The sequence below is a fragment of the Vipera ursinii genome (genome assembly GCF_947247035.1).
Source record: "Vipera ursinii genome assembly, chromosome: 2".
NCBI classification, from domain to species: domain Eukaryota; kingdom Metazoa; phylum Chordata; class Lepidosauria; order Squamata; family Viperidae; genus Vipera; species Vipera ursinii.
Window position 1 is genome coordinate 152,281,097 of NC_139513.1, and position 22,856 is coordinate 152,303,952.

A 22,856-nucleotide genomic window follows, 5' to 3' on the forward strand; every position below is an offset into this window, starting at 1 on the left:
GGAAAAAACAATAAAAAGCTTATTATTAAAAAAAATGAGTTGACTTTTTGACAAGTTATCCTAAGCAGGTATATCAAGTTATCAAGTTACCCTAATAAAATTAAATACGAGACTCCAGCACTGCACCTCCCGCCAAACATAATAAACTACAAAAGGAATAACATCACAGGTGCTGAAAGCGCTATCAGATCCATGATTCTTGCTTCTCACAAGTTCTCCCCTTTTGGCATTATGTACCTATTTTAGAGAATGAATGGAATCTGTAGAAGAATCCATCCCAAATGGAAACGGGTATCAATATTGCTGCTATTTGACTGATTAATCATATTAATGTTTACTTGTTAATAACATGATTAGTATGGAAGTTTTTAACTGGTTGATGATTAGTTACCATGGATGTTTTCAGTCTCATTTTAAACCATCAAACGTCCCCAGCATGTTTCAGTGTAATACAAATGGGACAAAGAAACAAATAAGATTCCTTCCAACTTTCTCTTACCTATACAAGGAGCTCATGGCCAGTTACAAGGCTATCTTCATCTCGGATATCATCCATCTCTGAATCTGACCTTCATACTAATCCATGGAGCATGAGGAAGGTCAGACTGAGAAGGGGTGTCCAATCTCACATGGCTGGGGGGATTTGAATTGAAGTCTCATGTGCAAGGGATCTGGATTACACATAAGTTCCAGTTCATAAGATTTATTGCTCAAGCCTATACACAAGAATCTAGTCTACTAACATACAATACTAAACTTGCACCTGATAAGGTCAACAGAATTCAAGAGGGGTTGGACCTAGACCATTTATGAGAAGGTAAGGGCTCTAGGCTGATGACTCATTTAACTCCACCATTCCATCTCTGCCTGCTTTTCTTTATGAAGTCTCCTGAATTTTAGGCATGTGCATTGCCTTACGCCAGTGGTCTCCAACCTTTCCAGTTCTAGGGACCAGCGCCGGAGGCAGCAGTTGCAGCAGCAGGGTGGCGGGGAGAAGATTGTTGTGTGCAAGCAGCGCGCATGCGCTCGCCCACCACTTGTGCAAATGGAGTTTTACCCGCCACTTGTGCGGCTCAGTTCCCAATAGGGGTTGGGGAGCCCTGCCTTACACAATAGCATTTACATATATATTTATTATATTATTACACTGACACTTTGTCCTGGAGTCTCTAGGACAGGGGTCTTCAAACCCGGCCCTTTTATGACTCATGGACTTCAACTCCCAGAATTCCTCAGCCAGCATGCCTGGCTGAGAAATTCTGGGAGTTGAAGTCCATGAGTCATAAAAGGGCCGAGTTTGAAGACCCATGAGAAATGTACTGTCTTTCACCAGCTATGTGAGAATGTGTGAACATCTACTACAGAAACAGTGCCACCCAGATCCCACCAAGAGGACTATGGACAGAGTAATTCAGCAGGGACTAAAGCAATGCTGCCATTATCTCTTCATTTCTTGCTCAACAGGAAGATTATTTTTAGAACACTTATCACATAAAATGTGAAAATGATTAGCTCTGATTACCACATTTAGTTGCTCTGTTGGTCCATGACCAAAATAAAGATTTTGGTTTGATATATTTGTATGAATAGTTTATGGATGAAGACAAGAATGTCATCATGATCAATAGCAACTAATCGGCAATGATTCATCCAAATTTCCTATATGGGACACCCCCAACTGTATTACCTGATCTTATTTAAGTGTTTTCTATGCATAAGGTTTTAGATAGCAGAGGTACCAGTCAAAATGTACACATGTAAAACCCTTGCTCGTTCAATAAATCCTTTTCAAGCACACTCCTTTTTTACAATCCTCTACCCTAGTTCTAAGAAGACAGTGTCTTCCTTGTACTTCTTGAGATTACAGGCAGGCACTCACATAATTGTAAATAATACAAGAGAACTAGCATTTCAGAGGGGAAGGTTATTGGAGAATATTTCTCTCTACATCCGGATTCTATGCCACACAATTTTTTAGAATGAAGCTGTTGGTGATAGCATGGATAGAAGCAACATGGTTCATGTGGCTTGATCACCACATCAACAGTTTATCACCTCTTCACCTTTGTTGCCTAGGTTTGTAAAATAAAGAGGAAGCAGGGAGGGAAAGGGTGTTGTGAAGCTGTTGTGGAATTTGTGTCCTTTGGCCTTGATCCCCTCATTCCTTAATTTCAGATTTCACGGGATTTAAGCAATGTTTTCAAGGCTAACCGTTATGTCACTGGAGTGAAAGATCTATGACTGGATGTTTTCAAGGATTTTTAGGCATTCATGGGTGATGGGCTAAATATAGGAGCAGACATATCTGATCCTTTTCTCCAAATGCATATCGTCTGATAGAAGCTACTACTGTATTAGCAACACACTGGAGAGAAAGGGAATAACATATGGGGCGGTTACCCCCCTCTTTTTTTTTTGCTCCAGTGATGCAATTTAAAAAGATCACCAGATGTCACTTTTCAATACATACCCGCGCACACAGAAACACACACACACACACACACACGAGGGAGGGAGGCATAGCTAAGCCCCCATTGCAGTCGATGGGGCTTCCCGAGTACACAGATGCAAGATTGCTCTGTACAGCTAATAAAAACAATTCGGAGCTCCAGAATCGAAATCTATAAATAGCCGGAAGGAAAGCGCTCCGACTTTTTCCTGAACTAGAAGCAGGGCGACACCGTTGCTTTTCCAACTCGTTTGGTCTCATTGTTTTGACATCCCGTCATAACCACCAATCCCTCTACAGAATAACATCCAAGGGCGCACAGCAAAACCCCTCGCGTCGGATTCTAAAGTTCGAGCCCCAATAAACGGGCTCGCTTTTTTTTTTTTTGCCTTTACACGCGGCGCAGGTCTCGCTATTTGCAGGCAGAGCTTTTTTTTTTTGCCTTTCTCGAATTTTCTCATTATTTATGTATTTAGGGCCGAGCTCCGGCATTGAACAGAAGCTCCGTGGCTGCGCTCGGGCTCCAACGAGTTTCTTCTTTCCCGCGCTATTCGCTCCGAGCACTCGCGAACGCCCCGAAATTTCTCCTTCGGTTCGCTGCCCGCTGCTCTCCCCCACCACACACACACACACACACACACACACACACACACACAGACACGCAGCTCATCTCAGCCTGAGTCTCCCTTCTTGCTTGGAGAGGAAGTTTTGTTCTTTTTCACCTGCCTCAACGTCAATACATCCCTTTGGGCTGCGAACCCCCGTTTCGCCCTTCCTTATCCCGCAGCCTTTGCCCAGATCAAATCCCCGCCCGCCACCGCCTCCTCCTGCCCATCCCTCGCCCGGCACCGTTCCCAACGCTCAACTCTCTCCAAACTCCCAGGGAAAGCTGGAAAGAAGCGCCTTTTGAGGCGACAGGCAGCCCCTCAGCCCGCGCCTCAAGCCTTCTTCCTCTGGGTGCCGTAAATGGATCTTGGCTCCAGGGATTCCCCCGGCCCAGATCCTGGCAAGGGAGCGCCATCCAGGTCCCGCTCCCCACTGAAGCCTTTTCCCGCACGCCTCCCCGTTCGCCCCAACCAGATACCCCGCCGTGGGTTGCTTCTCCCAGGCCCGTTTCCCGACAGTTCCGTTTTTCTGAAAACCCAGAAACGCCGCCTTTTCCATGCTGCCCCCCCCCGCTTCCCCCGCAGCCCGTTGCCATCCCCGGGGACTAACCCTGTCCCTTTTCCTGAGCTGCCCACAAGCCTGATTCCCAAGATTTCCTCCACCACCTCCCTCTCTAGAAGCAGCCCGTCCCAGTCCCGACATCCAAACCCGGCGGATCGTCCTCAAAAAAGCTCGATCTCAAAAAAAAACAAAACAAAACAAAAACCCAAAACCCAACCCGCCCCCCCCAAAAAAGCACCACCATTTATTTGGGAAGGGACGACTCCCCCGCCTAAGATCCACTTCTGTTTTGAGCACCAACTTCCCGACCCGTCTCCCAAATTTTCCCTTTCAACCGATCTGCTTTAAGTCCCCCTCCGCTCTTTGGGGGGGGGTGGTGTGAGCCCCCTCCCCGATCGGATCTCCCCCCTACCCCCCCCCCCACCCAATATCTTTCCGCAGACCGTACAACGTTACCCCGACCCCGTCTTCCCCGGCGCCCCGTTCCCTCTTTTCTCCCCCTCTCTTTATCATAAATATATAAATTATGCTAATTAAGACCATTGCATATTCACCGAACCGGGTTCTCCCCCCCCCCACGCCCCCCGATCCACGCCGTACCCCCACTCACCGCTGTGCAGCCGGGAGAAAACGCTTGCCCCAAGCCCCCCCCCCCTCCCTGCCCGGGCTGGGGCTCCGCCAAGCCGATCTCTGCCCCCCCCCCCCCACTTTTCTATTTTTTCTCTCCCTGGGAATGATTAAAAATTCACCTCACAGCAGCTGGAGCGAAGGTTGGCGCGCGCACACACAAAAAGGGGGCGGGTGGGCGGGCGGGGAGGCAGCGCTCCCCCCCCCCACCCCTTCCCAGGCCCAGCCGGCCTCAAGTCCCGGTTGGAACCGCCGCCCCCGAGGCTTTGCATCCAGGTTGCCCCCCTCCCCAGCCGGCGAAGCATTTGCCCCGCCTGGCGGTGGGGGGGGTGGGAGGAGAGAGAAAGGCAGGGGCAGATTTGGAGACTCGGGAATTTTTTTTTTTGATTTTTTTTTTTAGCTGCTGCGTCATGAACATAATTTATGCAAAGGCCTTTGCCGCATCCTGCGTAGCCCCGAGGTTGCCACTAGGTGGAGCAAACCAGCCGGCTTCCCCTCCCGCCCCGTTTCCCCACCCGCAACTCTCGATGGGAGGAAGCTTCTCTTGCGCCCGTGGTGATGTGTTCTCTCTTTTCCTTTCTTCTCTTCCGTTCTCGTCAAGTCGGAGAAGGGAAAAAGGAAAAAAAAAAGCTGCCCCAACTCAAAGTATTCAAATAGTGGGGGGGTTTTTTTTGGGGGGGGGATGCTGTCTCAATCTCTCCCCCTCTCAGTTTCAGAGTGAAAGTGAATACTATAAAAGGCAGATCTGGTTTGCCCTGCCCTGCCCTGCCAAGTGGTTTTGGAGGAGGTCTGAGCGATTTTTTTTACAAATAATAATAATAATAATAATAATAATAATAATAATAATAATAATAATAATAATAATAATAATTAATAATAATAATGTAATAATAATAATAATATAATAATAATAATAATAATAATAATAATAATAATAATAATAATAATAATAATAATAATAATAATAATAATTTTATTTATATACCACCCTTCTCCCGAAGGACTCAGGGCGGTGAACAGGGCAGATATATAAAAATACAAAAATACAAAAGTTAAAAAAGAATTAAGCATGTGCCCAGCTAAAAACAATAAATACATATAATAAAATGAGAATAAAAAACCCAAACCAATGCCAACTGAATAACTGCAGTCAACCTGACAAAGGACAGGTAAACAAAGTGTTAATGACTAGAGCCAGGGGTAGGCAACCTCGGCTCTTTTATGACTCATGGACCTCAACTCCCAGAATTCCTGAGTCAGCTGACTCAGGAATTCTGGGAGTTGAAGTCCATGAGTCATAAAAGAGCCGAGGTTGCCTGTCCCTGGACTAGAGGATTGAAGCAGAAATCCAGTGTGGTTTACAGTATCCTAGCCTAGAAGTAACACTCCTTTCTGCATGAGGGTTTTTTGGTTTTTTTTGAAGAAGCATGCAGAAGGCATGCTGCCAGTATTCTTTTTCGGGCAATAGCTTAAAGCTAAAATTCAATTCTTCCATGCCTGGGCATTTCCACTGCAAGGGATAGAATATATGGTTGATTTACACTTGGGAGACGGTTGGAAATTCAGTACAAAAAAATAAATTTAGGTTCAGCGAAAGAAGACGAAGAAACAACAATACAGTACTGTATTGCTGTTTGCTTGATAAGAAAAGTCGATAATCCAGGGCTGCCTCCAGAGTAATAGTAAACTAATTTCTCATTGAAAACAATGTCAAATTGTCGTGTATCTAGGTGTCAGCCCTTCAAGGTAGCCCAGGTCAAGGGACAGATTTGGAAGTGATTCCAGGAATGCTCTTTACGGGCTAATCCTTGACTTACGACTGCATTTGAGCCCAACATTTCTACCATTTAAGCCAGACAGTTTTACCCCATTTTATGACTTTTCTTGCCACAGTTGTTAAGTGAATCACTGCCGTTGTGAAGTGAATCTTGGCTTCCCCATTGACTATGCTTGTCAGAAGGTTGCAAAAAGGTGATCACGTGACTCCGGGACACTGCAACTGTCATAAATATGAGCCAGTTGCCAAGCGTCTAAATTTTGATCACATGATAGTAGGGATGCTGCAATGGTTGTAAGTGTGAAAAATGGTCATAAGTCACTTTTTTCAGTGCTGTTGTAATTTTGAATGGCCACTAAATGTACTGTTGTAAATCGAGGACTACCAGTATAACAACAGGGTAGAACAGACATGTCAAACTTGCGACGTCACGTGACATCGCGAGCCTTTTCACCATTGCCGGCAAAGGGGTGGGCGCAGCTTCCAGATTACGTGTCCAGCCCGTGGGCCAGCAGTTTGACACCCCTGGGGTAGAATAACAGAAACTTGAAAGTCCTTCAGAGATTCCTTCTGCCCTACTTTATACTGAACAGAATCAAGACAGGGTTATTTTGAGTTTCTTTCTCATGCTTTCCTCTTTCTCAGAATGGAGTCATTTTTCCTCCAAATTCCCTCTTAAGGGTTTCCTCATTTCTTCCTCATTCCCAGGGTCAGGTCTACATTCCTTCACACGTCTACCCACAGATACCACAAATTTGTTTTTTTACTCTGCCTATCTATCATCTATCTATCTATCTATCTATCTATCTATCTATCTATCTATCTATCTATCTATCCTGTGATTCTAAAGCAGACATGTCAGGATGGTTTTGCCATTGCCGGCAATGGGCTGGGTGCGGCTTCCGCATGACGCATCTGGCCCGTGGGCTGGCAGTTTGACACCCCTGTTCTAAAGGATGCAGTACTTAAATCATAAACTTTATTTTGGAATTTAGTAGCAAGAAAAGATGATTACCCCAACTTTGTAACTCAACAAAAGGGACGGTATATGACAAATTACAGTTCAGAAATTGGTTAGCATTCTACATTCTGAATATGACCCAGTTGGCCTGGGAGGACTATAGCTTAACAGAGAAACATTCAAGCTTTCCACAACATATGTCAAGGTAATAATTTAACAGCTAACCAGCTTGTATAATGTTAAGACAGGCATGTCAAACTACCCGCCTGCGGGCTGGATGCATCATACTGAAACTGCGTCTACCCCATTGCTGGCAATGGGAAAAAAGTCACGATAAGTCACACCACGCGATGTCGTGAGTTTGACATGCCTGATGTAAGATGTATGATGTAATGATGGGAATGACTCAGCAGGGTCTAGGTCCCTTTAAGAGCCTTTGTATAAAAGGGAAGGCTCTACTGCTGTGTTCTCTCTCTTCTGTTTCCTGCTGTAATTGTGGATCCTGCTGTATTAGCACGTGTATGTATATTGTTACTGGTGTATGATGTTGTAGATAGTGTAAGATAAACCACCATTTAATATAGACCACTGTTTACTGTGTTTACTCCTGGGTTATCTCGCGCAACAAGAGTGTGCATGCTGTGACAACATATTTCAATCATGATAGAGAAAATTATTAAATGAATAAAGTATTAACATACGCAAGTAGTCCTCGACTCATGACTTACAACCATTCATTTAGTGACTGTTCAAGGTCACAGTGGCACTGAAAAAAGCGATTTATGACCAGTCCTTGCATTTATGACTATTGAAACATCCCCACGGTCATGTGATCAGAATTCAGGCACTTGGCACCTGGGGTGCATTTATGAGGGTGGCAGCATCCCAAGATCAGATTATGACCTTCCCAGCCAGCTTCAATGGGGGGAAGCCTGATTAACTTAAGATTCTCTTAACAACTGCAGTGATTCACTTAGCTGTGATTGGGGGGGAAAAGGTCGTAAAATTGAGCCCAACTCATTTAACAACCTCCTTGCTGAGCAATGGAAATTCTGATCCCAGTAATGGTCATAAGTTAAGTGTATCTGTAATCTAAGTTGCCATTTTCTATCCAGCAGGATAGGCAACCTCGGCTCTTTTATGACTCATGGACTTCAACTCCCAAAATTCCTGAGTCAGTAGCAGCGTCCCTCCTGAGACTGAATCTGGCACCTTTGCAAAACACAGAGTAAGAAGCTGCGTTCTGTCAAAGGAACAGCAGCAATGTACAGGTAGTCCTTGGCTTATGACCACAGGTGAGCCCAAAAGCTCTGCTGCTAAGTGAGACAGATGTTAAGTGAATTTTGCCCCATTTTACGCTCTTTCTTGCCGCAGTTGTTAAGTGAATCACTGCAGTTGTTAAGTTAGTAGCACGACTGTGAAGTGAATCTGGCCTCCCCATTGGCTTTGCTTGTCAGAAGATCGCAAAAGGGGATCGCGTGACCCTGGAACACTTCACCCATCATAAATATGAATCAATTGCCAAGCATCTGAATTTTGATCACATGACCATGGGGATGCTGCAACAATTGTAAGTGTGAAAAATGGTCATAAGTCACTTTTTCCCAATGCCGTTGTAACTTTGAACGGTCACTAAATGAACTGCTGTAAATCGAGGACTACCTGTATAATTGTCAGCCTTTAAAAATTATAATGTGCTTTGGCATGTGAGGGCACTAATCATCGTTGACTTTCTCAGGCCAAAGAGACTGTTTTACATTGGATAAACACACCAGCTAAGCTCTCTGTAAATGAATGAAGAAAGGAGATGAGCATTTAATGGAAATAAATTACTGTAATAACTGAGAGTTGAAATTTATAGCTCCCAGAAATTTAGTCCCATTTGCCAGCTACTGCTTTTCTAAACATGAAATGAAACCACATTTTCCATCAAAGCAAATGTTCAGAAAAGGATGGTTGTCTGCATCCAGATCGATGAAGCACATGAACATTAATATTATGCATATTCTTTTTCTGTAATGTATACCTAAGTAACATTGTCAACATTTTCAGTAACAACTGAATCCATTATGGTAAAATGTCTTTGCTCTGGTACAGCTGGTTTTCAGGCATCATATTGCAATTCAGCTAATAACTTAGTTTGCATAGGCTGCCTGGTGATTATGAATATTTAAATACATCCATCTCGCTGAATTTAGGCTCATTTACATACATTGGCATGCTATTAATATAATACATTCAGGAAAACAGCACATTAAATTTTTATCTCAACCAAGAGATCTGTAGAAATTCTAAAGCAACATTTTAGAAAGGGGGCAAAATATACTTTAAAAAATGAAAGCTCTGTTTCTTTATAGTTCTTATCAAATACACTTCATAGATCTCTATTCCTTTTTCAATAAATCTGTATTTATTGAGGTTATTGTAGTTAGCAATTGCTTCTCTATCATAGTTAAAATTCCCTTTTATACATTCTCTCTGCATTCTGTGACTGGTATTCTTTAACTACTGCAATATTTTATAAACTATATACCCAATTTCCTGATGCTATTACTAATCCACACTTACATATGTTCAATATGGTAGCTACTAGTAAGAGCTAAATTTCTTCTAAAATGTCTTTTCATTTATTGCACAAGTACTAAAAAAATTAGCAAAAAATGCCCAGAGTTATAGGTTTTTTTTCAAGGTGATAAATGGTACTTAACATATAAGGGACTTAAGATATAAGTGGCTATAAACCCACCAGTAGTATGCATGTATGTAGTATATGTATGTGTATGCGCAGTGCTTTTTTTGTAAAAAAAAAGTGCTGGAACTCACACACATCATACAACCTGCCTTGCCTACCCTACCTTCCCTTCCCTCCGTAGTGGTCCCTATTCTTCTACTTGCATTTTTTACGTGCTTTCAAACTGCTAGGTTGGCAGAAGCTGGGACGAGTAACAGGTGCTCACTCTGCTATGTGGCACTCGGGATTCGATCCGCCAAACTGCCGACCTTCTGATCGACAAGCTCAGCATCCTAACCCACTGAGCCACCGCGTCCCTTTGAAATACTAGGAAACCCATGTGGAAGCACCCTTAAATGAAAACTGGATTTGGTTTGTTTTACCTACCCATTAGCAGATCGAATCTGCTTACAGATAGAGGAAGAAACAAGAAGAAAATTAAGTTTAGAATGCCTAACTATGAAGGAAATTGAATTACAATTGACACCAAATTAACATGCTTGGGCAGATAATCTCCAGCATTTTACGAATAAAAATAGAAATATGCTTGTAATATCAAGAGTCACTTTGTGGGCTTTGGGAAAAAAACTTGCTTCATTTAAAATATATAGCCCATCCTTTGGGCTTACCTCATGATCTCCAACCCAAACATTAAGCAGGTTTGATCATACTTGCTTTTTGAAGATCCACCAAAGTACACCAATATCTCCTCAGATTCTAAAAGCTTTATTCTATTTGTAATACCCAGAGATGATGATGATGATGATGATGATTATTATTTTTTTATTATTATTATTATTATTATTATTATTATTATTATTATTATTATTATTATTATTAATTTTATTTGTATACCGCCCTTCTCCCGAAGGACTCAGGGCGGTAAACAGGGCAAACATATAAAAGTACAAGAATACAAAAATTAAGATAGAATTAAACGAGATGCCCAAGCTACAACAATAGGTTAAATACATTAAAAACAACAATAAAATCCAAACCCATCCCCCATCAGGCTTTGGTTACGGCAGTGAGACTCTTTGCTGAATGACTAGGACCATTGTGGGTTGGCTAGACACAGTCCATCGTGATTGTCCATTGTGAGTTCAAATAAGCTCAATCCAAGAGGGTCAAACTGGAATATTACAGTTGAAGGTTTGTAGGTGATTGAAATGCATGTGAAAATAGCAACATTCCAAACCGTGTTGGCCCAATCAACCTTCTCAACCTCAGCAGCTTTAAGATGTGTGAATTTCAACTTCCAGAATTCCCCTACCAGCTTTCTGGCTGGAGTATTCTGGGATCTGAAGTCCATACACCCTTAAGTATCTGAGGTTGAAGAAACACAGATTTAAACCATCCAACACAGAATATAAACCACCCTTAAGTGATTTCCAGAGAAGAAAGCCAGAAGGTGCTACTTCTCAATGGCAGCACCGGAATTGTGGAACGATCGTCCTGTAGAGGCCAGGTTATCCTCCTCCTTGACAAATTTCAAAAGGATATTAAAAATTGGAGGCTTTTCAGGAAGCCTTCCAAGGACTGTCACTCACTTACTGCACCATCTTTTCCTTTTTCACTTTTACGTCATTTATTTTGACACTTTTTAAAATATTGCTTGCATTTTAATCCTCTCCAGGATGTTCTAATTTCCCCCCTTTTCACATCTTGCACACTTCCAAGAGTCATCAGATCACAGTGGGGTACATATTCAATAAACAGATATATTTGTCTAGAAGATATTTAGCCTTTTGGAACAAAGATAATAATTCTGAGTTGCAACAGCAGCAACCTTTTCCTGGTGGTCCCTAGAAATTCCATCCTCTGTACATCCTTGACTCACAACAGATCATTTAGTGACCATTCGAATTTAGAGTGGCACTGAAAAAAATGACCGTTTTTCATACTTACAACGGTTGCAGCATCCCTACAGTCATGTGATCAAAGTTCAGACATTTGGCAACTGACTCATATTTAAGATGGTCGCACTATCCCAGGGTGAATGGTCACCATTTGTAACCTGGTAACAATCAAAATCAACTGGGAAGCCAGATTCACTAAACATCCATGTTACTAACTTAACACCTGCCGTGAATTCACTTAACAACTGTGGCTAGAAAGGTCATAAAATGGGACAAAACTCACTTAATAAATGTCTCTCTTAGCAACAGAAATGTTGGGCACAATTGTTGTCGTACGTTGAGGACTATCTGTAATTTCCAGGATGGCTTGGCTTTCACCAGTACAGTATACAAAATATTGGTGTACACTAGGTTGAGGAAGACTGTAGTGTACAGAGTTTGCTACGAGAAGTGCTGTTCTTTTCTCTTATACATTAGTGCCTCCCTTTGAAAACCTCTGCCCACAATTTCTAATTTAGGAGTGAAATGGAAAAAGTTTGGGTCTTATTTAAATGAAAGTTTGGGTCTTATTTAAATGAAAAACTGGAAGGCAAGGAGATGAGAGATTTTCATTGTAGAAAAACAGGATATTTACATACCTCCATCAGACTACTGATTAAGTATCAGATTAAGTATTAAGTATCTCCTTGAGCAGGAAGCTGGACTAGACGACCTATAAGGTCCTTTCCAACTGTTATTCTGTTAAGTACTGTATAAGAATCCCCTATCAGCCATAAGAATTTTTCAAATATACCTGTCTTTTGAGGAAATAAAAGCAGTTTCTCTTCTTTTTATCAGACAGGACCGGTAAAAGATAAAAAATGCAGGGGATCTCTTCACACCTCCAAGCTGGCATAAAATATTGTAGAATGTAGATCGTTTCTGCCTTTCCTTCAATCTTTTTTTTGTGCATAAAGAGGAAAAAAAGAAAATGCTAGGAAAATGCAGATGGTTTCAATGGGAAGAGAAGCTCATCTGGAATCCATTTCTCTCTACCCAGGAAAATCTTGAGAATGAGGCAGTCGTTATCTCTGACAACCTGGTTCGTGCTTTCATACTGCTTCTCCTTTTAAGCGAGCAGCCATGATGAATTTGCAGTGAGCCTGGCTTGACTCTAAATTTATCCAGGAATCTTTCCCACCTTTTAAAATAAGAATATTTTCTAATCATGAATTATTTAGAGCTTTGTGCCTACTAACAGTTTGTTCTGCATGTTCATGAGTCTACAAGAGCTGAAAATGTTATTACCAGGAAATAGAGAGTGTTGATTAGAAAGCTTAAGGCTGTCTAAAGCAGAGGGGGAAGCTTTTGCTTCTCTAGATTGGGGTGGGGAATTAATTTTCCCAAGGGGCAACATGAAAAACTGGGACTGTTGTGAACGACCGAACCATTGCACTTGTTTACATTTAATTTCTAATTTCTCATTGACCTCATATGGGCCAGACAAACGGCTGAATGGCCAGATGTGGCCTGAAGACATGATATGCCCAGGTCTGCTCTAGATGTTGCCAAAGAAGACTTACCACTAGCCATGTTGGGTTGTGCAATTCAGCGTTTTCTATGATTTCCAGCAGTTTTTTTTTAAAGTGTGACTCAAGGTTTCCCAAAACCATCTCAGGTGTCTGCAATATATATATATATATATGGTTTTGGCGTATTCGGGTCTTTTCCCGTGTAAAATCGAGAGTGTCTTGGCGACATTTCGACGAGGTCCATTCGTCATCTTCAGGCTGGTGTCTTCGGCTTCGTGCTTGTGCGAGCAAAGCATGAACCAACCCGCTTACAGCAACAAAGCCAGCACTCCACACACACCCGCCAATATTTATAGAGAGACAGCAGCTCCAATCATGCTTTGCTCGCACAAGCACGAAGCTGAAGACACCAGCCTGAAGATGACTAGTGGGACCTCGTCGAAACGTCGCCAAGACACTCTCAATCTTACACGGGAAAAGACCCGAATACATCAAGACCCACATACCTGTACCCGAAAACTCAACAGTGGCCACAGGATTGGAAAAGATCAGTTTACATTCCAATTCCAAAGAAAGGCAGTGCCAAAGAATGTTCAAACTATCGTACCATTGCACTCATTTCACATGCTAGTAAAGTTATGCTTAAAATCTTACAGGCTAGACTCCAGCAGTATGTGGATCGAGAACTACCAGAAGTACAGGCAGGATTTCAAAGAGGCAGAAGAACTAGAGATCAAATTGCTAACATATGCTGGATCATGGAGAAAGCTAGAGAGTTCCAGAAAAACATCTACTTCTGCTTCATTGACTATGCTAAAGCCTTTGATTGTGTGGATCCTAACAAACTGTGGCAAGTCCTTAAAGAGATGGGCGTACCAGACCATCTTATTTGTCTCTTGAGAAACCTATATGCGGACCAAGAAGCAACAGTGAGAACTGGACACGGAACCACTGATTGGTTCAAAATTGGGAAAGGAGTCCGGCAAGGCTGTATACTGTCGCCTTGCCTATTTAACTTATATGCAGAGCACATCATGAGAAAGGCAGGGCTAGATGAATCAAAAGTTGGAATTAAGATTGCCGGAAGAAACATCAACAACCTAAGATATGCAGATGATACCACTCTAATGGCAGAAAGTGAAGAGGAACTAAAGAGCCTCTTGTTGCGAGTGAAGAAGGAGAGTGCAAAACTTGGGTTGAAACTAAACATTAAGAAAACCAAGATCATGGCATCTGGCCCTCTCAATTCCTGGCAAATAGATGGGGAAGAAATGGAGGTAGTGACAGATTTTATTTTCCTGGGCTCCAAGATCACTGCAGATGGGGACTGTAGCCAAGAAATTAAAAGACGCTTGCTCCTCGGGAGGAAAGCAATGGCAAATCTAGACAGCACACTAAAAAGCAGAGACATCACCCTGTCAACAAAAGTGCGTATAGTCAAGGCTATGGTCTTCCCAGTTGCAATGTATGGCAGTGAAAGTTGGACCATAAGAAATGCTGAGCGCCAAAGAATTGAAGCCTTTGAACTATGGTGCTGGAGAAGACTCCTGCGAGTCCCTTGGACTGCAAGGCGATCAAACCGGTCAGTCATGTGTGTGTGTATATATATATATATATATATATATATATATATATATATATATATATATATATATATATATATATAGACGCGGTGGCTCAGTGGGTTAGGACCCTGAGCTTGTCGATCAGAAGGTCGGCAGTTTGGCGGGTCAAATCCCGAGTGCCGCGTAGCAGAGTGAGCGCCTGTTACTCATCCCAGCTTCTGCCAACCTAGCAGTTCGAAAGCACGTAAAAATGCAAGTAGAAAAATAGGGACCACTACGGTGGGAAGGTAACAGCGTTCTGTGTGCCTTTGGCATCTAGTCATGCCGGCCACATGACCACGGAAATGTCCTCGGACAATGGAGATGAGCACTGGCCCCTAGAGTCGGAAACGACTAGCACGCAATATGAGCTGCCACTGCTGTGGCTACTGCCTGTAGATGGCCTTGGGCTAGGCTGAAATAGGAAATAAGATTTATATATGGACCTTTATAAGGTCTTATCTTGCGGCGATAAGGACGGCGAAGTCTAACTACTTTGCCGCCCTTATCGCGTCCGCAGATAATCGCCCGGCCGCCCTGTTTAGGGTGACTCGCTCCCTCCTCAACCAGGAGGTGAGGGAGGATCCCTTGCGGGGACGAGCCGAGGAGTTTAGTCATCATCTGGCGGACAAAATCGCTCAGATCCGGACCGGCTTGGACTCTGACTGGGCAGAGTCTTATGTGGAGGAATCGGGCGGTCTTGAGCATGTTATCTGGACTGAGTTCGACCCTGTTTCCCCTGATGATGTGGACAGGATCATGGGGAGACTGAGCACCACCACCTGTTTGTTGGATCCGTGCCCCTCCTGGCTAGCTTATGCGGCTCGGGAGGGAACACGAGGCTGGTTCCATGCAGTAATAACTGCTTCTTTGAAGGAGGGTGTCTTCCCTGCCGCCTTGAAGGAGGTGGTGGTGAGACCCCTCCTCAAGAAGCCTGCTTTGGACCCGGCTGTTTTAAACAACTATCGTCCAGTCTCCAACCTTCGCTTTTTGGCGAAGGTTGTTGAGAGTGTGGTGGCGCATCAGCTCCCTCTGTTCCTGGAGGAAACTGATTATCTGGACCTGTACCAATCGGGTTTCAGGCCCGGACACAGCACAGAGACGGCATTGGTCGCGCTGGTGAATGATCTCTGGAGGGCAAGGGACAGGGGTTGCTCCTCTGTCCTGGTCCTATTAGATCTCTCAGCGGCTTTCGATACCATCGACCATGGTATCCTGCTGCGGCGTCTCAGAGGGTTGGGAGTGGGAGGCACCGTTTTACGGTGGTTCTCCTCCTACCTCCAGGGCCTCTCGCAGTCGGTGTTGACGGGAGGGCAGAGATCCGCCCCGAGGCCTCTCATTTGTGGAGTTCCTCAGGGGTCGGTTCTCTCGCCTCTCCTGTTCAACATCTATATGAAGCCGCTGGGCGAGATCATTCGTGGTTTTGGGGTGGGGTATCATCAGTACGCTGATGATACCCAACTTTTTCTTTCCACCCCGAACCAACCCAGTGATGCCCTCGCCGTGATGTCCCGGTGCCTGGAGGCGGTTCAGGTCTGGATGGGGAGAAACAGGCTTCGTCTCAATCCCGCCAAGACTGAGTGGCTGTGCATATCGGCATCTCGGGCTAACCAGACTATTCCACCTCTAACGATGGGGGGTGAGGTGTTACCCCCCGTTGATAGGGCTCGCAACTTGGGCGTCCTCCTGGATTCACGACTCAATTTTGAAGATCACATAGGAGCCGTGACCAGGGGGGCTTTTGCACAGGTTCGCCTGGTGCGCCAGTTGTGTCCCTATCTGGACCGAGACGCCCTACGCAGTTACTCATGCGCTCGTGACCTCCCGTTTGGACTACTGTAACGCTCTCTACATGGGGCTGCCCTTGAAGACCACTCGGAGGCTTCAACTGGTGCAGAATGCAGCCGCGCGAGTTGTAATGGGGGTCTCCCGATACTCCCATGTAACACCTCTACTCCGCGAGCTGCATTGGCTTCCGGTTGCCCTCCGGGTGAAATTCAAGGTGCTGGTTATTACCTATAAAGCCCTACATGGCCTGGGTCCGGGGTATTTGAGGGAACACCTGCTGCCGGCATCAAATGCCCTTCGCCCAGTGCGCTCCCACAGGGAGGGTCTGCTCAGGGTCCCACCGGTAAGAGATTGCCGGCGGGTGACACCCAGGGATAGGGCCTTCTCAGTGGGGGCGCCTGCCCTCTGGAACCAGCTGCCAGTGGAGCTGAGGACTGCCCCCGACCTCCGGTCATTCCGCCGGGGCCTGAAGACCTGGCTCTTCGAGCTCTCGGGCCCAGGCTGAGGAGTAATTTATTTTAATTCGGGGTTTTTTAATTGCACAGGGTTGTTTAATCTTTTTTAAGTTGGTTTTAACTTTTGTATCGCTGGTTTTTTTAACTCCCTGTAAACCGCCCTGAGTCCTCAGGGAAAGGGCGGTATATAAATGTAATAAAATAAAATAAAAATAAAAATAAATATATAGATATAGATATAGAGATATAGAGATAGATATAGATATAGATATATAGAGATATAGATATAGATATAGATATAGATGATATAGATATAAATATAGATATAGATATCAATAAAGCAATGTCATTCTCATTGTTTTCATTTGTTAAAAATATAGTTTTTTTCATTACAAGTATTTATGTTAGTAGCTAACGGGTTTGATGTTATTTTTGCATAATTCAATAAATATTCTACGAATACATCAATTTTAATTTTTAATGTGGTAAATATTGATAATGAGAACCAGTTTGGTGTAGTGGTTAAGGCACCCGACCAGAAACGGGGAACCTGGCAGTTTTAGTCCTGCCTTAGGCACAAAGCCCGGTGGGTGTCCTTGGGCCATTCATACTCTCTCAGCCCTAGGAAGAAGACAAGGGTGAACCATTTCCAAGATCTTATCAAGAAAACTGCAGGTAGTTATCAGGAGTCAACAATGACTTAAAGGCACAAATCACAGATATTGATAAATACAACCATAGAAACAAAAGCTTTTTTGGAGTCCTCCATAATTTTAAAAAGTAGGATGTAAAAAGTTTAAGAAACACTAATCTAGAGCATCACAATCCAGCTCTAAAGATATTTTTTTTGAAGTGTGTGGACATCAATATGTCAGCGTAAGGTTGCAGTCATGGGTACTTACATTTGGATTGTCTTAAGAAAGGCATAAATTAGTTTGTGTTCAACGGGATATAATTCCAGATAGAGATTGCCCCAAGGTGCTTCTCAAAAGGCAACTGGACTTTATTTGGGTTTTTTTTCTTGAAGACATTTCGATTCTCAACTGAAGAAGCTTTTTGGATTTGCCTGCAGTCAAGAACTGGTGAGACTATAAAATAGAGAATGTAATAGAAAATGAAGACATTAAAATGATCTGGGACTTAAGAATTCAAACAGGCAAGCATTTGCTTCATAACACACCAGAGTCAGCAATGATTGATATAACAAAGTAAAAAAAAGTCTGGATAGCAAATATTGCAGTACCTGGAGACAGAAGAAGAGAAAGAATGGAAGAAAATCACAAAATACAAAGACCTGCAAATATAAGTAGAATGATTGTGGCAAAAGAAAGCAAATATAGCATAGTAATAGGACTTGAACACCATCAATATTAACAAAAACACCATCAGTCAATTGTAAAAGGCAGTTTTATTTGGAACAGCTTACCTTCTGCAACAATACTTTTAATGCTATCAAACAACATCTGCCTATCCCAGGTCCTGTCCATCCCAGATCCCAGTCAATTGGTAAATAAAAATGCCAAGTATAGTCTAAACATCTGTCTGACTATGTGATCACCATAATAATATGGTGGAGCCTTGGTGGAGCAGTGGGCTAATGCCTCCTTAAGTAACACCAGCTTCCTGCAATTAGTGCAGGTTCGCATCCCACCAGGCTCAAGGTTGACTCAGCCTTCCATCCTTCCGAGGTAGGTAAAATGAGGACCCAGATTGTTGGGGGCAATTAAGCTGACTTTGTGACTTGTTGTTTGGCTGGCATGCATATTTGTTGTATGATAAGAAGGTAGATAATGTGTTTAAAGTGCATATTTTAAGACAGGCAGAAATGGCAAAGATCTCGGCTTATTTGAAAGATCACTCGCAAGAACGCTATATTATGGAGTGGAAAAAATGGATTGAATATATCCAGAAGAAATATGGGACTAAAAAGTTTCATTTAGCATTTGAATAAATCTTCCTTTCTTTTTTTCTTTTTCTTTCTTTTTATATGTAATATTAATATTGTTTGTAGTTATCTTATATGAGCTAGAGAGCGATAGATTTAAGAGTTTATTGTTGTTAGCATATGGATGTTTATGATTGTTTTCTGTTTTTATACCTTGTACTTAGCTCTGGGAAGTCGGGGGGGGGGGAGAGGGGGGAGGGGTAGGGAGGGATAGGTAGGGGAGGGGGAGGGGGGGATTGTTAAAGATAAAATGTATTATAAAACTTTTCAATAAAAAAAAAAGCTGACTTTGTAATAATGCCGCTTGGGGTGTGTGTGAAAGCCCTAATAAGCAGGCATATACATAGAATGAAGGCTACTGCTAAGCTTGTAAGCCGCCCTGAGTCTTCGGAGAAGGGCGGGATATAAATGGAATTAAAATAAATATTATAATAATAATAATAATAATAATAATAATAATAATAATAATAATAATAATAATACACATTATGTCTATTGGACACCTTAAAATCTCTAATACAAGCAGCCTATGTCCCTAATCTGTCTTGCATAGATCACTTCCTGAATGAACCCATCTATATTTATATAGAATTCAATGCATTCAGAGCTTGCTGTCAAAAGAAAAGTGTACAGATAGTCCTTGACAGTGCTTTTTTTCTAAAAAAAAAAAAAAGGTGCCGGAACTCTCATCTTGGCGGGCACAGGAGGCGGGGGGTGAAGCAGCGCTGCTGTGGTCACGGGTGCGAGGGGTGTTGGCAGCAGGCTCCCCCCCTCAGGGCCGGAGCCGGCACGGCTGGTGCTGTGGGAGCAGCAGGGCCCGCTCTATATGGTGGGGCTGCGCGGGGCGGGCAGTGGAGGCGGTGCAGGCCAAGCGATGCAGGGCGGCCACTTATGCACGCAGGGTGAGGCAACGGTGGCGCAGGTCCAGCACCAGATAGGCCACCAGCCTGGCTGACACGGGTGAGCACAAGGATGGAGTGCACATGGACTCCACAGAACCCACCTCCCACTCCTCTCTTACTTACCTAGTTGAGATGGTGTAGTTGGGCAGCAGGGAGGGATGCAAAGTTCCTGCCTACTTGTTTTCGCTGCAGACAACTAGCCGGTGCAACGTTTGCTAGCCAGGTCTTTTGGTGCGCTCAGTAGCAATTCCTATTGGCTTTTGAAAGCCAATAGGCTTTTGAAAGCCAATAGAGGGAGTAGCATAGCTTGTGCAAAAGCTTTTTTTGTGTGTGCAAAAAAAGGTGCCGGAAAGCCATTCTGAGCGTTCTATGAGGAAAAAAAGCCCTGCTTTTATGTTTTAATCTTATGATTTTAAATATATATTTTTTCTATTGTAAATTGCCCCAATATGTAGTTCCCATATTCAAAAAAGGGGAAAAAATAGATCCAGGAAACTACAGACCTATCAGCCTGACCTCAATACCTGGGAAGATTCTGGAAAAGATAATCAAACAACAAATCAGCAAACACCTTGATGCAAACAAAGTTATCACTAAAAGCCAACATGGGTTTGTCAAAAACAGATCATGCCAGAGAAATCTTATTGCATTCTTTGACCAAGTGACAAAACTAGTGGAACAGGGGAATGCTGTAGATATAATTTACTTGGACTTCAGTAAGGCATTTGATAAAGTAGATCACAACCTACTAGTTGATAAGATAGAAAAATGTGGGTTAGATAGCATCACTACCAGATGGATTCATAGCTGGCTGACAGGCCGTACTCAGCGTGTGGTCCTCAATGGAACTGCATGTACACGGAAGGAAGTGTGTGGTGGGGTGCCCCAGGGCTCTGTTCTGGGCCCAGTGCTCTTCAACATCTTCATCAACGATTTGGATGAGGGGATAGATGGGGAACTCATCAAATCTGCAGACGACACCAAGCTGGCAGGAATAGCCAATACTCCAGAAGATAGGCTTAAAATACAGGAGGATCTGGACAGGCTTGAACACTGGGCGCTATTTAACAAAATGAAATTCAGTTGTGAAAAAAGTAAGGTTCTACATTTAGGCAGGAAAAATCAAATGCACAGCTATAGTATAGGTGGTACCTTGCTCAATAATAGTAACTGAGAGAGATCTCGGAGTCCTAGTGGACAATCACTTAAATATGAGCCAGCAGTGTGCTGCAGCTGCCAAAAAAGCCAACACCGTGCTAGGCTGCATTAACAGAGGGATAGAATCAAGATCATGTGAAGTACTAATACCACTTTACAATGCCTTGGTAAGGCCACACCTGGAATACTGCATCCAGTTTTGGTCACCACGATGTAAAAAAGATGTCGAGACTCTAGAAAGAGTACAGAGAAGAGCAACAAAGATGATTGGGGGACTGGAGGCTAAAACATATAGGGAACGGTTGCTGGAATTGGTAGTTTAATGAAGAGAAGGGTGAGGGGTGACATGATAGCAGTGTTCCAATATCTCAGGGGCTGCCACAAAGAAGAGGGAGTCAAGCTATTCTCCAAAGCACCTGAAAGCAGGACAAGAAGCAACGGATGGAAACTAGTCAAGGAGAGAAGCAGCCTAGAACTAAGGAGAAACTTCCTGAGAGTTAGAACAATTAACCAGTGGAACAACGTGCCTCCAGAGGTGGTGATTGCTCCAACACTGGAAGTTTTTAAGAAGAGACTTGGCCAGCCATTTGTCTGAAATGGTATAGGTTTTCCTGCCTAAGCAGGGGGTTGGACTAGATGACCTCCAAGGTCCCTTCCAACTTCTTCTTCTTCTTCTTCTTCTTCTTCTTCTTCTTCTTCTTCTTCTTCTTCTTCTTCTTCTTCTTCTTCTTCTTCTTCTTTTTCTTTTTCTTTTTCTTTTTCTTTTTCTTTTTCTTTTTCTTTTTCTTCTTCTTCTTCTTCTTCTTCTTCTTCTTCTTCTTATTATTATTATTATTATTATTATTATTATTATTATTATTATTATACCTCACCATGTGGATTGCATACAAATATTATATAATTGGTAAATAAAGGTAGAGCATATGTTAAATATATATCAAATGATAATATGCTTCCCTACAAAGTCAATTCTTGCTCAATGACAGACCAAGGAGTTAACTCGGAAAGGCAAGAGGAAAATATAGAAGAGATCTGTGCAACTTGTAGAAGGGAAAGGCCCACACTGATAAATTAAAAATCTTTGTGGTCTGCAAAGGAATGCTGGTGGGCTAATCAACGATTTGTTGACTAGAGGAGCATCTACAGTGTTGGAGCTTGTGGTCATGGTAAGCCATGGAGGCACTAGGCAACATGACTTTCAGGGCAGTGGTGGTGATTTTATTACTTTTTTTTAAAGTCTGTGCTCTGTCCAAGGGTGCTTGGTAGGCTGCACGTACAGGCCTGGTCTAGAATTTATTTTGGAGCATTCAACTATCAAGAGCAGGCATGTCAAACTCATTTTGTTTGAGGCAACTTCTTATAAAAGAATTGCCGTTAATTTGTTTTAATAAAATAATTTAAATCAATTTTTCACTTGATTTCAAATTAAATGAATTATATTGATTGACAATGAGATTTTTTTTAGTACAATTGCCAAATGCAATAAACTGGTTTTAGGTATATGTTACTGGAACAAAAAAGCAAAATAAGCATTTGCATGTATGCAGGTATCCTTAGGGTGCCATAGTTATGGATGAGAAATATTGGTTGCAAAGTTGGCATTTCTGGATGTAATACAGATATTTTGGACTTATTTTTGTTTCTTTGCATGTTTGATATTTTTAAAAAGTCATATGCTACTGACTACACTTATGCACATATGTAACATCTTTTGCTAGGATACATGATCACTGCTTGTCCAAAATTTTAATATACAGATAATATCACCAGAAATTATTTTACCCTTTTTAATAAATGTTGTTATTGATGTTTAGCTCACCAGGGAAAACATCATATATTGTTATGTATATACTAGGTTAATTATTTAAAGACTGAAGTGCAACATAACTAGATTCTAAATAATCTATTTTTCAAAACACACA

The 22,856-nt window shown here is 42.7% G+C and overlaps 1 protein-coding gene across 3 annotated transcripts in view; it reads right to left on the reverse strand.

Moving 5' to 3' along the window:
• The window catches only part of POU6F1 (POU class 6 homeobox 1), a 45,568-nt gene extending 40,498 nt beyond the window's left edge, over positions 1–5,070 (reverse strand). The window contains exon 1 of one of the 3 annotated variants that reach the window (XM_083352459.1): positions 4,366–5,070. The gene's annotated coding sequence lies outside the window, so the exon portion shown is untranslated. Of the gene's footprint in view, positions 1–4,226; positions 4,259–4,365 lie in introns of those variants that run through there. The other 2 variants (XM_083352456.1, XM_083352458.1) reach the window with 2 other exon arrangements.
• Between the last annotated feature and the right edge of the window lie 17,786 nt (positions 5,071–22,856).